At 42.0% G+C, this 12,970-nt stretch overlaps 1 protein-coding gene across 1 annotated transcript in view; it reads left to right on the forward strand.

Moving 5' to 3' along the window:
* The window catches only part of ABCD3 (ATP binding cassette subfamily D member 3), a 544,096-nt gene that overhangs the window by 1,708 nt on the left and 529,418 nt on the right, over nucleotides 1-12,970 (forward strand). The gene's annotated exons all lie outside the window — the stretch shown is intronic.

The raw sequence follows: 12,970 nt of genomic DNA on the forward strand, positions 1-12,970 counted from the left end.
ATAGATGAGAGAGAGATTGGATAGATAGATAGATAGATAGATAGATAGATAGATAGATAGATAGATATTAGATGGGTAGGTAGCTAGAGAGAGAGCCCGGAGTATGTTTGAGGGAGGGAGGGAGACGATAGATGATAGATAGATAGATAGATAGATAGATAGATAGATAGATAGATAGATAGATAGATATTAGATAGGTAGGTAGCTAGAGAGAGAGCCCGGAGTATGTTTGAGGGAGGGAGGGAGACGATAGATGATAGATAGATAGATAGATAGATAGATAGATAGATAGATAGATAGATAGATAGATAGATAGATAGATAGATAGATTGGATAGATAGATGGATAGAGATTAGATAGGTCGATCGATAGAGATTAGATAGATCGATAGATAGGTAGATAGATGACAGATAGATATAATAGAGATGATAGATGATGGTGATAGATACATAGATAATGGACAATAGATGATAGAGAATGTAGATTATTGATTGATAGATATAGGTAGATGATTGATAGATGATAGCTAGAGATCGATACATAGATATAGATGAGTGATATAGATAGGTCTAGATGATAGATCCATACATAGTAGATATAGATGGATACATGATAGATATAGACAGAAAGATGATATAGATGGATAGATGACTGATATAGATGACAGAGATGGATAGATGATAGATAGATTTAATAGGTAGGTAGGTAGATGTTTGTAGATACATAGATATAGATGGGTACATGATAGATATAGACAGAAAGATGATAGATACAGATGGAAAGATGATAGATGGATGGATGGATGGATAAGATAGAGATAGGTAATAGGTAGGTAGGTAGATGTTTGAGAGAAAGATAGATGATAGATATATAGATACATAGATGATAGATGAGAAATAGAAAGATAGGTAAGATATTTGTTATATATAGATATATATCCCTGAGCGCTGCCAGGTGTGATCTAGATAGATAGATAGATAGATAGATAGGTAGGTAGGTAGATAGATAGATAGATATTTGATATATAGATAGATATACCCCTGAGTGCCACCAGGTGTAATAGATATTAGATTGATAGATGATAGATATAGATGTAGATAGATGATAGATACATAAATATAGATGATAGATATAAGATAGATGATAGACAGATATGCATGGATAGATGATAGAAATAGGTAGATACAGGAGCCAGAGAGATAGCATGGAGATAAGGCATTTGCCTTGCATGCAGAAGGTCAGTGGTTCAAATCCCGGCATCCCATATGGTCCTCCAAGCCTGCCAGGAGCGATTTCTGAGCATAGAGCCAGGAGGAACCCCTGAGCACTGCTGGGTGTGATCCAAAAACCAAAAAAAAAAAAAAAAAAAAGGAAAGAAAAAAAAAGAAATAGATATAGATAGATGATAGATATAGATGACAGATATAGATGGAAAGATGATAGGTAGGTAGGTATAGATGGATAGATGATAGAGATAGATATAGTAGATAATAGGTAGGTAGATAGATGATGATACGTGATAAATGATAGAGATAGATAGATGATAGATAGATAGATAGATAGATAGATAGATAGATAGATAGATAGATAGATAGATAGATAGATGATAGGTAGATAGATAGATAGATAGATAGATAGATAGATAGATAGATAGATAGATAGATAGATAGATAGATAGATAGATAGATAGATAGATAGATAAAGATGAAAGTCTGAGACTCTGGGGGGGGGGGGGACCTCTAAAGCTGCCCGAGAGAGGCCTGAGGAAGTCTGGAAGGGTAGGAAGAGAAAGAGAAGGTTACCGGTGTATCTCCGCCTGCGGCCTACAGGGGGCTCTACGCGCTCATTTAGGGAGACCGCGCTCCCTCCAGGTTCTCTGCAGCAGTCACAAGGCGGTCTTTGTGATGCTGGGCCTTGCAGAACCTTCTCTGCATTCCTTCCTCTCTCCCAGCTGTTCTGCTACTTCTGAGCTGGAGGAAGTCCCCTTGAGTGTCAGTGACACCCCTAGATCGCCTCGCCTGTATCTTCTATCTGCTGTGCTTGGAGATCTCACACCTTGGAGACATAGCATGCAGCAGCCTTCCACGTAGTCAGTCTCAGACTTGGCTTCTCTGTCTACACTTTTTTTTTATTCTCCCCTTACCTCCAGCCTCCCCTCAAAGAAAGGCATGCATGCACCCAGCAGCCCTGGGTCTCTTACTCAAAAACTATCTTTCCTAAGCAGGCTTTCTTTTTCTTTTTTAATGCATATCTTTATTTAAGAACCATGACTGCAGGGCCGGAGAGAGAGCACAGCGGTGTTTGCCTTGCAAGCAGAAAATCCAGGACCTAGGGTGGTTGGTTCGAATCCCGGCGTCCCATATGGTCCCCCGTGCCTGCCAGGAGCTATTTCTGAGCAGATAGCCAGGAGTAAACCCTGAGCACCGCCAGTGTGGCCCAAAAACCAAAAAAAAAAAAAAAAAAAAAGAACCATAATACCATGATTGCAAACATGTTTGTAGTTGGGTTTCAGTTATATATTATATAAAAAAAAACAGCCCCCTTCATCAGTGCAACCTTCCCACCATCAATGCCCCCCCATTTCCATCCTCTCCCCACTGCCTGTATTTGAGACAGGCATTCTATTTCTCTCCCTCACTCCCATTGTAGTCAGTGTAGTTATTTCTCTAACTGCACTCACCACTCTCTGTGGTGAGCTTTATATCATGAGCCCTCATCTCTATTGTCACTGAAGATTATTACAATAATGTATACTCTGGTTTCTCTTCAGATCACATAAATCTTTCACCTTTTTTACAATAATGTTTTTTACTTTTCTTAAAACCCATAGATGAGAAAGACTATTCTGTGTCTATCTCTCTCCTTCTAACTTATTTCACTCAGCATAATAGTTTCTATGTCCATCCATGTATAGGAAAATTTCATGACCTCATCTCTTCTGACGGCTGCATAGTTTTCCATAGTGTATATGTACCACAATTTCTTTAGCCATTCATCTGTTGTCGGGCATCTGGGTTGTTTCCAGATTCTGGCTATTGTAAATAGTGCCTGAGCAGCCTTTCTTAAACCCCTTGAAATAGTTGTCCAGTTCTGCCCACCTCCCCACCGCCCTCTGCCCAGTCAAAATCTATTCTTTTGTCCTGCTGGACTTTTATCTCAAATTCTCATTAACTGAAATTATGTGTTGATTCTGTCTCTGACCCAGTAATAATGGGGATCTATTCTGTCATTCTCAACTGTAAAATCAAAATGAGGGGCTGGGAAGGTGGTGCTAGAGGTAAGGTGTCTGCCTTGCAAGCGCTAGCCAAGAAAGGACCATGGTTCGATCCCCCGGCGTTCCATATGGTCCCCCTAAGCCAGGAGCGATTTCTGAGCGCATAGCAAGGAGTAATGCCTGAGCGTCAAACGGGTGTGGCCCAAAAACCAAAAAAAAAAAAAAATCAAAATGAAAAGAAAAAAATCAGTGTGGGATAGAATTAAGTCTCCTTATTTTATTTTTTTGGGTTTTGGGTCACACTCAGTGGCTCTTAGGGGTTACTACTGGCTCTATGCTTAGAAATCGCTCCTGGCAGGCTTAGGGGACCATATGGGATGCCGGGATTTGAACCACCATCCTTCTGCATGCAAGGAAAATGCGCTATCTCCATGGTATCTCTCTGGCCCAAGTCTCCTTATTTAAAAAAAATAATAATAATAGTAAAGCAGCTCTGTGACCATCTTAATTATAATTCCAAATCTAATTTTTTAGAGCCTGATCTTATTTGCAAATACACCCAACCCAACATCCAACATTTTCCCCTGACCTAACATTTTAATTTGGTCAATATTTATCTACTTCCTGAAGAAACATACAAGTATGCATGATCTGGACTCCCAAACAATGTAGAAGAGGCTTTGACTGCTTATCTCTACTGTAGGTCCCAATGAGAGTAAGACCTGCTGTCTGTGATGCCCCAGCTAAAGGGCCTCAAAGATGGCTCAGTGGATTAGCCCTCGTGCACTTGCCACCAGTAAAACCCTGCCCCTCTTCTCCCCATCTCCAAAAAGATGCCAACAGTTCTGTTTAGAAAATCTTCATATTACTCTTACTACTCCACTCTTTGATTTATTTAGCCCGCAAATCACCAAAATGGAGTATTTTAACCTCACCTTACCTTATTTACTGGGCTCAGACAGTTTTGCCTCCAAATATTTCACCCACTATTTGATTCAAGTCTCTGTACTATTTTAAACCCCTTCAACATGATAGCAGTTTCTACATGGTCTCCCTGCCCAGAGTTTCTTCTCTCCCCCAACCACATACTCCACTGTGCTGGGTTGATCTGGTGGTTAGTTCAGTTGTTTGTTGGGGTCCAGCCTCAGCCCCTGTTACTTTTGACAATCTTTTCTATTCCCATTTCACACTATAATTTACTTGTTCACAAGTCTATCCCCTGTACTAAATTGAATCTCAGGCACTGAAGAGATAGTACAGAAATTAAAGCATTTGCCTTGCATGTGGTCAACCCCAGTTCCATTCCTGTACTTCATCTGGTCACCTGAGCACCAACAGAAATGACCCCTGAAAACCAAACTAGTAATAGATGCTGAGCATTATCAGGTATATCCCTACACCTTCCAAGATAAATAAAAATGAGCTGAATTTTTGGGGCAATAATGGCCTCTCTAATCCAATACCTTTATCAGGATTTATTGGGCCTTTCTGGATCTAATTCACATAAATTAGTCGCTATCTTGCTCCCAAATTTACCAATTTTCTTTTGTTCCACGGATCCTATCAGGGTTCTGTGGAGCTCACGTCCATTACTAGGGGGCCAGACTCAGCTCTCAGCTCAAGAGAAAGAAGTTTTTTTTCCATAAAATAAGAGTTATTATTTTATGACCTTCTATTCTTGCATATATTGTTTACAGGATTTTATGGACACAGTCATAGTAATGTTATGGGGAGTCCTTTTCCTAAGAGTAAACTCTATTGCTATCACTTAAAACACAATAAAAATGTTTGCTCAATTGCTAAGAATGGTTCTGTTGTTGGTTGTAATTTCTACTCTATAAAAATCAATCACAAAGGCAAGAGACTAGTTCCTCTCTCTGTGAAGTATGAGTAAGACATAGAAACCAGTTGGACTATATTCTGCCTCTAAGCCTACCTCAGGAGAAAAATTCCTGCTCAAATTCCAACCCTCTTTATTCTGTTCAGTTACCTGGAAAGTCTTTCCTCTTCTCATTGGAGGCTGGAGGGAAGATTCCAGGACAATATACAGGAGGAAAACAGCTTAGAACAAAGCTAGTTACTGAAATTTCCACTAACCATTCAGTCATCTAATAGCAGAGGTTTCTATGCCTGAAGAGGAGGAAAATTCTGTAAATGGAGTCCTGGGACTAAGATGGCCAGCTCTGGATTGAGGGTCTATAGAGAAAGTAAAAAGGAGAGGGATTAATTATTTTATCTCCACATTTCTTATTTGACCTCTAAGCAACAACAGCATTTGCTTTCAGTCTATAAACATGTCTTTATTCATTCAACAAAAGCCCTCTGGACATAAAAAATGATCAGACCTAAATACCCAACCCAAAGTCAACGACAGTGGAATCAAGAGACCCAAACTACAAGCTATACACAAAAGGGACTTGTTACACTAGCAGTCCAGGGGGCTATGGGTGGAAACAGGAGAAGCTTTCTGGAAACAGGGGTAGAGGGAGGTCAACACTGGTAGTGGGAATGGCCCTAATTCACTGTCACTATGTACCTTAAATATAACTGTGAAAGACTTGTAATTCAGGTTTTAGTCATGGAAAGAACACCCCCCAACATTCCCATTACCAATGTCCCAAGGCTCCCCCTCCCTACCCCACCCCCACCTGTGCTCTAGACAGGTTTTCTACTTTACATGACTAAAATCCAACTACAATTATATTTGTAATTTAAGTGTTTAAATAAAGATATCAAAAAAAGACTTATAATTCACATTGGTCTCAATAAAAAATTTTTGAAAAAGTATTAACAAAAAAAATCCTCTGTACACTGACTTTGAATTGGCCAAATGCCAAAGGAACAGATATGGGACAAAATCAATAGCCACTGGCCTCAAAAAGATACACACCACACCAGCAGGTGGTTCTGAACAAGGTTGCAAGATGGGACCCAGGGGGGTAATTTGATGGCAGGAGCATGGGCTAGGAATTCAATGACTGATGCCCCACTGCACAGAGGGACTTCTTTCACATACATACACACACATACAAACACACATACATACAAACACATACAAACAGTAACTGAATGATATTGGGGCATGCCAACCAAGTGTGTGTGACTCAATCAGTATCATACAAAGGGAGAGGTGGGGAGAAAGATTGAAAAAAAAAAAACTAAATTAAAAAAACCAGGGGCCAGAGAGATAGCACAGTGGTAAGGCACTTGCCTTGCATGCAGAAGGACAGTGGTTCGAATCCCAGCATCCCATATGGTCCCCTGAGCCTGCTTGCTAGGGACGATTTCTGAGTGTAGAGCCAGAAGTACCCCCTGAGCGCCGCTGGGTGTGACCCAAAGCCAGATTATTTTCAAGAATGGAATAAACCAGTGTCACAGATGGTGTAAAATATATACAAAACTGGGGCAAGAGAGTTAGCACAGCAGTAGGGCATTTGCCTTGCATGCAGCCAACCCAGGAAAAACAGTGGTTCAATTCCCTGCATCTCATATGGTCCCCCATGCAAGTCAGGAGCAATTTCTCTGAATGCAGAACCAGGAGTAACCCCTGAGTGCTACAGGGTGTGACCCAAAAACCAAAAAAAAAAAAAAATATATATATATATATATACATACATACATACAACATTGACATGTTTCAAGCTCTTGTTTTCTTAGTGTATCTACCATGAGGGAGACAATGGGAACTGAGAGCATGAAGAAAAAGCTTTTGATGTTTAAGCAGAAGTAGCCTTCACCATGCCTTCCTAATTCCCAAGGCAGCCTAAAATGTGCTTGATCTATGAGAAACTTCACAAACAGATCATTCCTTACCTAATCCAGTCAAAAAACAGAATCTGTGAGTCACCAGGCGATGATTTTCTGCACTGGTCCAAGAACAGACTGGGCAATCCACAGGCAGTGGGAGTGGAAGGAGAGCGCCCACAGCAGACAAATTAGAAGCTATTCTGGGCTAAGAGAACAGTTTGTGCGAAGGCGTGGAAGCATGAAGAACTAAAGTCATTTAAGAAAGGTGCATCTCGTCAGGAGAGATGAAGTCATGAAATGTTCTTATACATAGATGTACATGGAATCTATTATGCTGAGTGAAATAAGTCAGAGGGAGAGAGATAGACACAGAATAGTCTCACTCATCTATGGGTTTTAAGAAAAATATTCTTGCAATAATATTCAGAGAAAAAAGAGAGGAGGGCTGGAAGTTCCAGCTCACTTCATGAAGCTCACCACAAAGAGTGATGAATGTAGTTAGAGAAATAACTACATAGAGAACTATCCTAACAATGTGAACAAATGAGGGAAGTAGAAAGCCTGTCTAGAGTACAGGCAGGAGTGGGATGGGGAGGAGGGAGATTTGGGACACTGGTGATGGGAATGTTGCACTGGTGAAAAGGGGTGTTCTTTACATGACTGAAACCCAACCACAATCATGTTTGTAATCAAGATGTTTAAATAAATATATTAATTAAAAAAAGAAAGATGTATCCTTTCATGGGCACCAAGGCAAGAATCGTGCAGTTACCAAGTATACCAGGCACTGTGACTGCCAGCTGTCTTAGGGGTCCCACATATCGAGGACGTAGTTCTCTAAAATTTGCCATTAGGGGCCAGAGCTATAACATAGTAGTAGGGCATTTACTTTGCATGCAGCTGACCCAGGATGGGCCTTGGTTTGATCCCCAGCATCCCATATGGCCCCGTAAGCCAGGAGCGATTTCTGAGCATATAGCCAGAAGTAACTCCTGAGTGTCACTGGGTATGGCCCAAACAAACAAATAAATAAACAAACAAACAAACAAATAAATAAATAATAGCTGCCCATGTCACCTGAATCTCAGAGGGCCATGTTTGCTAGGATTAGAACCAGGAAAACATGTTCAAGACATGTGTCCAGCCTTTGGACTATCCCCCCAGTTCCTGAGGAATCTAACTTTTAGCATGCAGACCAGAAAGTACTATCTAAGAGTCAGCACCTAATTTAGAGCAGTAAGTGCCAGGCCCTCTTCACACAGTTTGTGATGCTTTTCAGCGTCTTTGCCCTTTTGGGGGGGAGCACAGCTGCCGGCAATCAGGGATTACTCCTGGCTCTGTGCTCAGAAATCGATCCTGGCTCAAGGGACCATATGGGATGCCAGGGATCAAACCCGTGTCTGTCCTGGGTCAGCCATGTGCAAAGCAAACACCCTACCACTGTGCTACCACTTCAGCCCCAGTGTGTGATGCTTTATATCATCTGGGAGTCAGCATACTACTTACTCCCCAAGAAGCTGATGCAGCTATGTGCAGCCTTTTCATCCCCAGAGATAGGTTTTCTGAGAACAGGTTTTTTTGAGTTGTTTTTCAGATTCTAGACTTGAATTCCTTTTCTTTGTTGTTTCGGGGGACTGTCAGCAATATGTGATGATGCTCCAAAGCTACTCTAAGCTCAGTGGTACTGAAGGTCAGGCAGTGCTGAGGACCAGACTGTGATTCCTGCATGATTGTACTATAGCTCTTTGAGCCACCTCCTGTAGCCCCTAACCTGGATTCTTTTCCTTACTCTGTATGGTCCTTTGCACACTGAACAAATATCACCAATGGACAAGTCATGTTGGAGCTGAAAATGTGACTCTGTGAACAGTAGCTGTCTTGCATATCTCAGACACACACTCACAACTTATTTTGGAGAGTGGTTGGGTCACACCTGGTGATGCTCAGGGATTACTCCTGGCTCTGCACTCAGAAATCGCTCCTGGCAGGCTCGGGGGGACCATATGGGATGCCGAGATTCGAACCATCATTCATCCTGGATCGACTGCCTGCAAGGTAAACACCCTACCATGTGCTAACTCTCCACTCCCTGTCCCCCCACAAATTCTTTTTCGTTTTTTTGTTTGTTTGTTCGTTTGGTTTTTTAGTCTTACCCGGCAACACTCAGGAGTTACTCCTGGCTCTATGCTCAGAAATCGCTCCTGGCAGGCTCTGGGGACCATATGGGATGCCGGGATTTGAACCACTGACCTTCTGCATGCAAGGCAAACACTCTACCTCCATGCTATCTCTTTGGCCCCCCCACAAATTCTTAATGATAATGGCCATCAAGTACAAAGGCCTTCTGAAAATATTATTGCTTCAGGATAAAACTCAACCCCCTACCATCCCCAACATGATTAATAACTTGTTTTTGTTTGTTTGTTTGTTTTTGAGCTATGCCCAGCCACATTCAAGGTTTACTCCTGGCTCTGCACTCAGAAATCACTCCTGGCAGGCTCTGGGACCATATAGGATTCAGGGGATCAAACCCGGATCTGTCCTGGGGCATCAGTGTCCAAGGCAAATGCCCTAGCATTCTGTTATTGTTCCAGCTGCTGAATAATTTTTACACATGCCCCATGACCTTTGTGGTGGGGTATATTTTTAGGAACATTTCAGACAAATTCAAAGAGGTCATTTCCACCAGTAGAGAATGAAAGTCCCTTTCTCCCTGCATGCATGCCAGCACTTGTTGTTTTTATTCTTTTTGATGTGTGCCAGTCTCTGTGGTGTGAGATGGTATTTCTTTGCTTTGATTTGCATCTCCCTGATGATTAATGACAAGGAGCTTTTATTCATGTGCCTTTTGACCATTTGTATTTCTTCTTTGAGGAAGTTTCTGTTCAGCAGCAAATCCAAATGGTAGGTGCTGAGTTTTATCAAATGTTTTTCCTGTATTTATTGATATGATCATATAATTTTTTGGTATTGATATGGTATATTACATTGATTGGCTTATGTATGCTAAGCCATTCTTTCATCCCCTCGATGAATCCCACTTGATCATAGTATATGAGTTTTTTTTTTTGTTTTTTTTTTTTGTTTTTTGGTTTTTGGGCCACACCCGGTGATGCTCAGGGGTTACTCCTGGCTATGCGCTCAGAAGTCGCTCCTGGCTTGGGGGACCATATGGGACACCGGGGGATCGAACCGCGGTCCGTCCAAGGCTAGCGCAGGCAAGGCAGGCACCTTACCTTTAGCGCCACCGCCCGGCCCAGTATATGAGTTTTTGATGAGTTACTGGATTCTATTTGCTAGTATTTTGATGAGGATCTTTCAATCTATGTTCAGCAGGGATATTTGTCTGTAATTCTCTGTTTTATGCATGTTTTTTCTGGTTTAGCCTTTCTTGAAAACAATATGACAGCCCCCAAATATCTAGGAATTAATCTTTCATTTGATCCAGCAACTCCACTATAATCCTTACAATATACTCCAAGGGCCCAAAAAAAAATGCAGAAAATGATAGTTGTGCCCCTATGCTCCTTATTGCTATCCACAATAATCAACATCTTGAAGTGTCTAAGAAGATATGAATGAATAAAGAAACAATGGTACATATAAGAGATAATATGTATATAATACTATTCAGCCATAGAAAAAATAAAGTCATGCAATTGCTATACAGAGGGACCTGGGGAGTATCATGCTGTAGTCAGAGGAAAAGAGACCAACACAGAATGATTTCTCTCATATTTTGTATATAACAAAACATAATGGTAGAATACCCAAGGACAATAAAAACAAAGATGTAAGAACCAGTATTCAGGGAGAGAGTCATGACTGGGGTGAAAGGAAGTATTCAACCAAGGGGAGGAAGTGGTGTTGAAAGGTTGTACAGTGTTATATATGAAATCCTATCAGCAGCACTGCTGTAAACCCCAGTGCAAACACACGTACCTATATGTATTTATGTATATATATTATAATATAAAGTACTTCTCATAAAAGCATACTGGTATGAGAGAGGCAAATGGGGATGGATGAGTAGTGGTAGAAGAAAGTAAACACTTGTGAAGAGATTGGTGTTGAAACTTTGTTTGCCCTTGTGCCTAAAACCCCCTTATGAATAACTTCTTTTTGCATGTAACTAACTATATGCATATATCTAATTATAGGCATATATGTTTTTGCATATAGCTAACTATATTTCACAGTGACAATGTTTAAAAATAAAAGGAATGCAAAGAAAAGCAGCAGCAAAGACCTGAGTGTTGCCTTTCTAGACCAGTCTCCCCCTGACCATCAGAAGAAATGATTCATTGCTTCATTTTCTATCACAGCCTCAGCCTTTTGTTTTGTTGGAGGTTTATTCATTTGTTTGTTTGTTTTGGACGAGGGCAGAGAGTGGACCACACCTGAAGTGCTCAGGGCTTATTCCTGGTTCTGTATTCAGGAATTACTTCCTGTCTAGGTTTGGAAGTCAATATGCACACACACACACACACACACACACACACACACACACACACACACACACACACACACACACACACCAGTCTCAGTTTTTAAGGAGGAAAGAATCGTGTATGCTCTTTCTTGGAGGGAAGGGGACCCCGGCCTTCACTCTTGTCCAACCAAGCAGGATAATAAATAGCTAGATCTGTTGGCAGAGAGTTTATAGGAGATGGATGGGGAACATTTAACAATAACTTGGGGCCTGTGATGTATTGGGTAGGGAGGTTCATGGCATCTCCGCCTATTGGAGACGTGAAATTTAATTGATTACAGCAGCTGTCAGCAGCCATGAGATAGACTCCATAGAATATGCATTGGAGGGATTCACTTTGGTGCTGTCATATAAGCGCCTGCGGATGGCAGTGGGGTCTGGTGTTGGTGGGATATCTGAGTGAGAGAAAAATGACAGGGAGAGATCTCAAAGAGGAGATTGGGGGGCGGGGATGCTCCTGTCAGTTCCCCAACCCCCTGGAAGAACGTGACACAAATGAGCAAAAGAAAAAAAAAGTCTTGTCACTCTAAGAGGGCTCCTTGCAGAGTTCTTTGTGTGTCTTCCTCGAAAACCCCACCCCACCCCTGCTGTTGTGGAAAGGAGGAAAACTAAAACAAATCTAAGGGCAAAGAGATGTGTTCCAAAACTCTGAGCTCCCTGAACCCCCAAGTATTCCTACTAACCCCCACCATTTGCTCTGAGCCCTGGACACAGCCCCATGTCCCCCAGATTTGTACCACGTCCCTCGAATGGCCAGCTCAGGTACCTCCCCCTCCATTTTTATGCCAAGAACAGAGACACAAGAACACAAAAATTAGATTTCATCTGTGTGGGTCTAGAGACCACAGAGGAGGTGGCCGGAAGAGTAGGGAACAATATAATAACCACAGGGTCCTGAATTTGATCCCAGCACCACAAAACCCTCAAGCATGGCTGGTTGCAGCCTCTATTAAAGAAAAGTTTAGAATGGGAGAAATAGCATGAAGGTGGGGCGTTTGCCTTGCATGAAGAGGGACAGTGGTGGTTCGAATCCTGGTATCCCATATGGTCCCCCGAGCCTGCCAGGAGCGATTTCTGAGCATAGAGCCAGGAGTGACCCCTGAGTGCTGCCAGGTGTGATAAAATAAAAAGAGATAGGTTTAACAGGCAGATGACCTACAATGCATCCCTAAGAGGCCTGTGTGTCTCAGGTTTGCAGATAAGGAGGAAGATAACTTTTATCTCAAGGGCCATCAATGATGGTTCAAATGCCACTGTTCTGTCCTCAGGTGACCTTGAACCCTTCCAAGGCCTGCTCAGGGTTCAAATATTCTAGTCCCTTACACTTCAGCCCTTGACGAAGAAAGCCTTGAACAAAGCCATGTAAGGCAGGAGAGGGGCTTTGTGGGGCCAGAGCATGGCTCTGCTCCTTATATCCTGTGTCTATTCTTAGGTCCTGGAGCCCTGCCCTGGCCTCCCCTCCAGGGAGGGAGAATGAGGGGGGAGGAAGGCAGAGAATTCATTGTCACCATCTAATC

The sequence above is a fragment of the Suncus etruscus genome, chromosome 19, assembly GCF_024139225.1.
Source record: "Suncus etruscus isolate mSunEtr1 chromosome 19, mSunEtr1.pri.cur, whole genome shotgun sequence".
Classification (NCBI taxonomy): Eukaryota; Metazoa; Chordata; class Mammalia; order Eulipotyphla; family Soricidae; genus Suncus; species Suncus etruscus.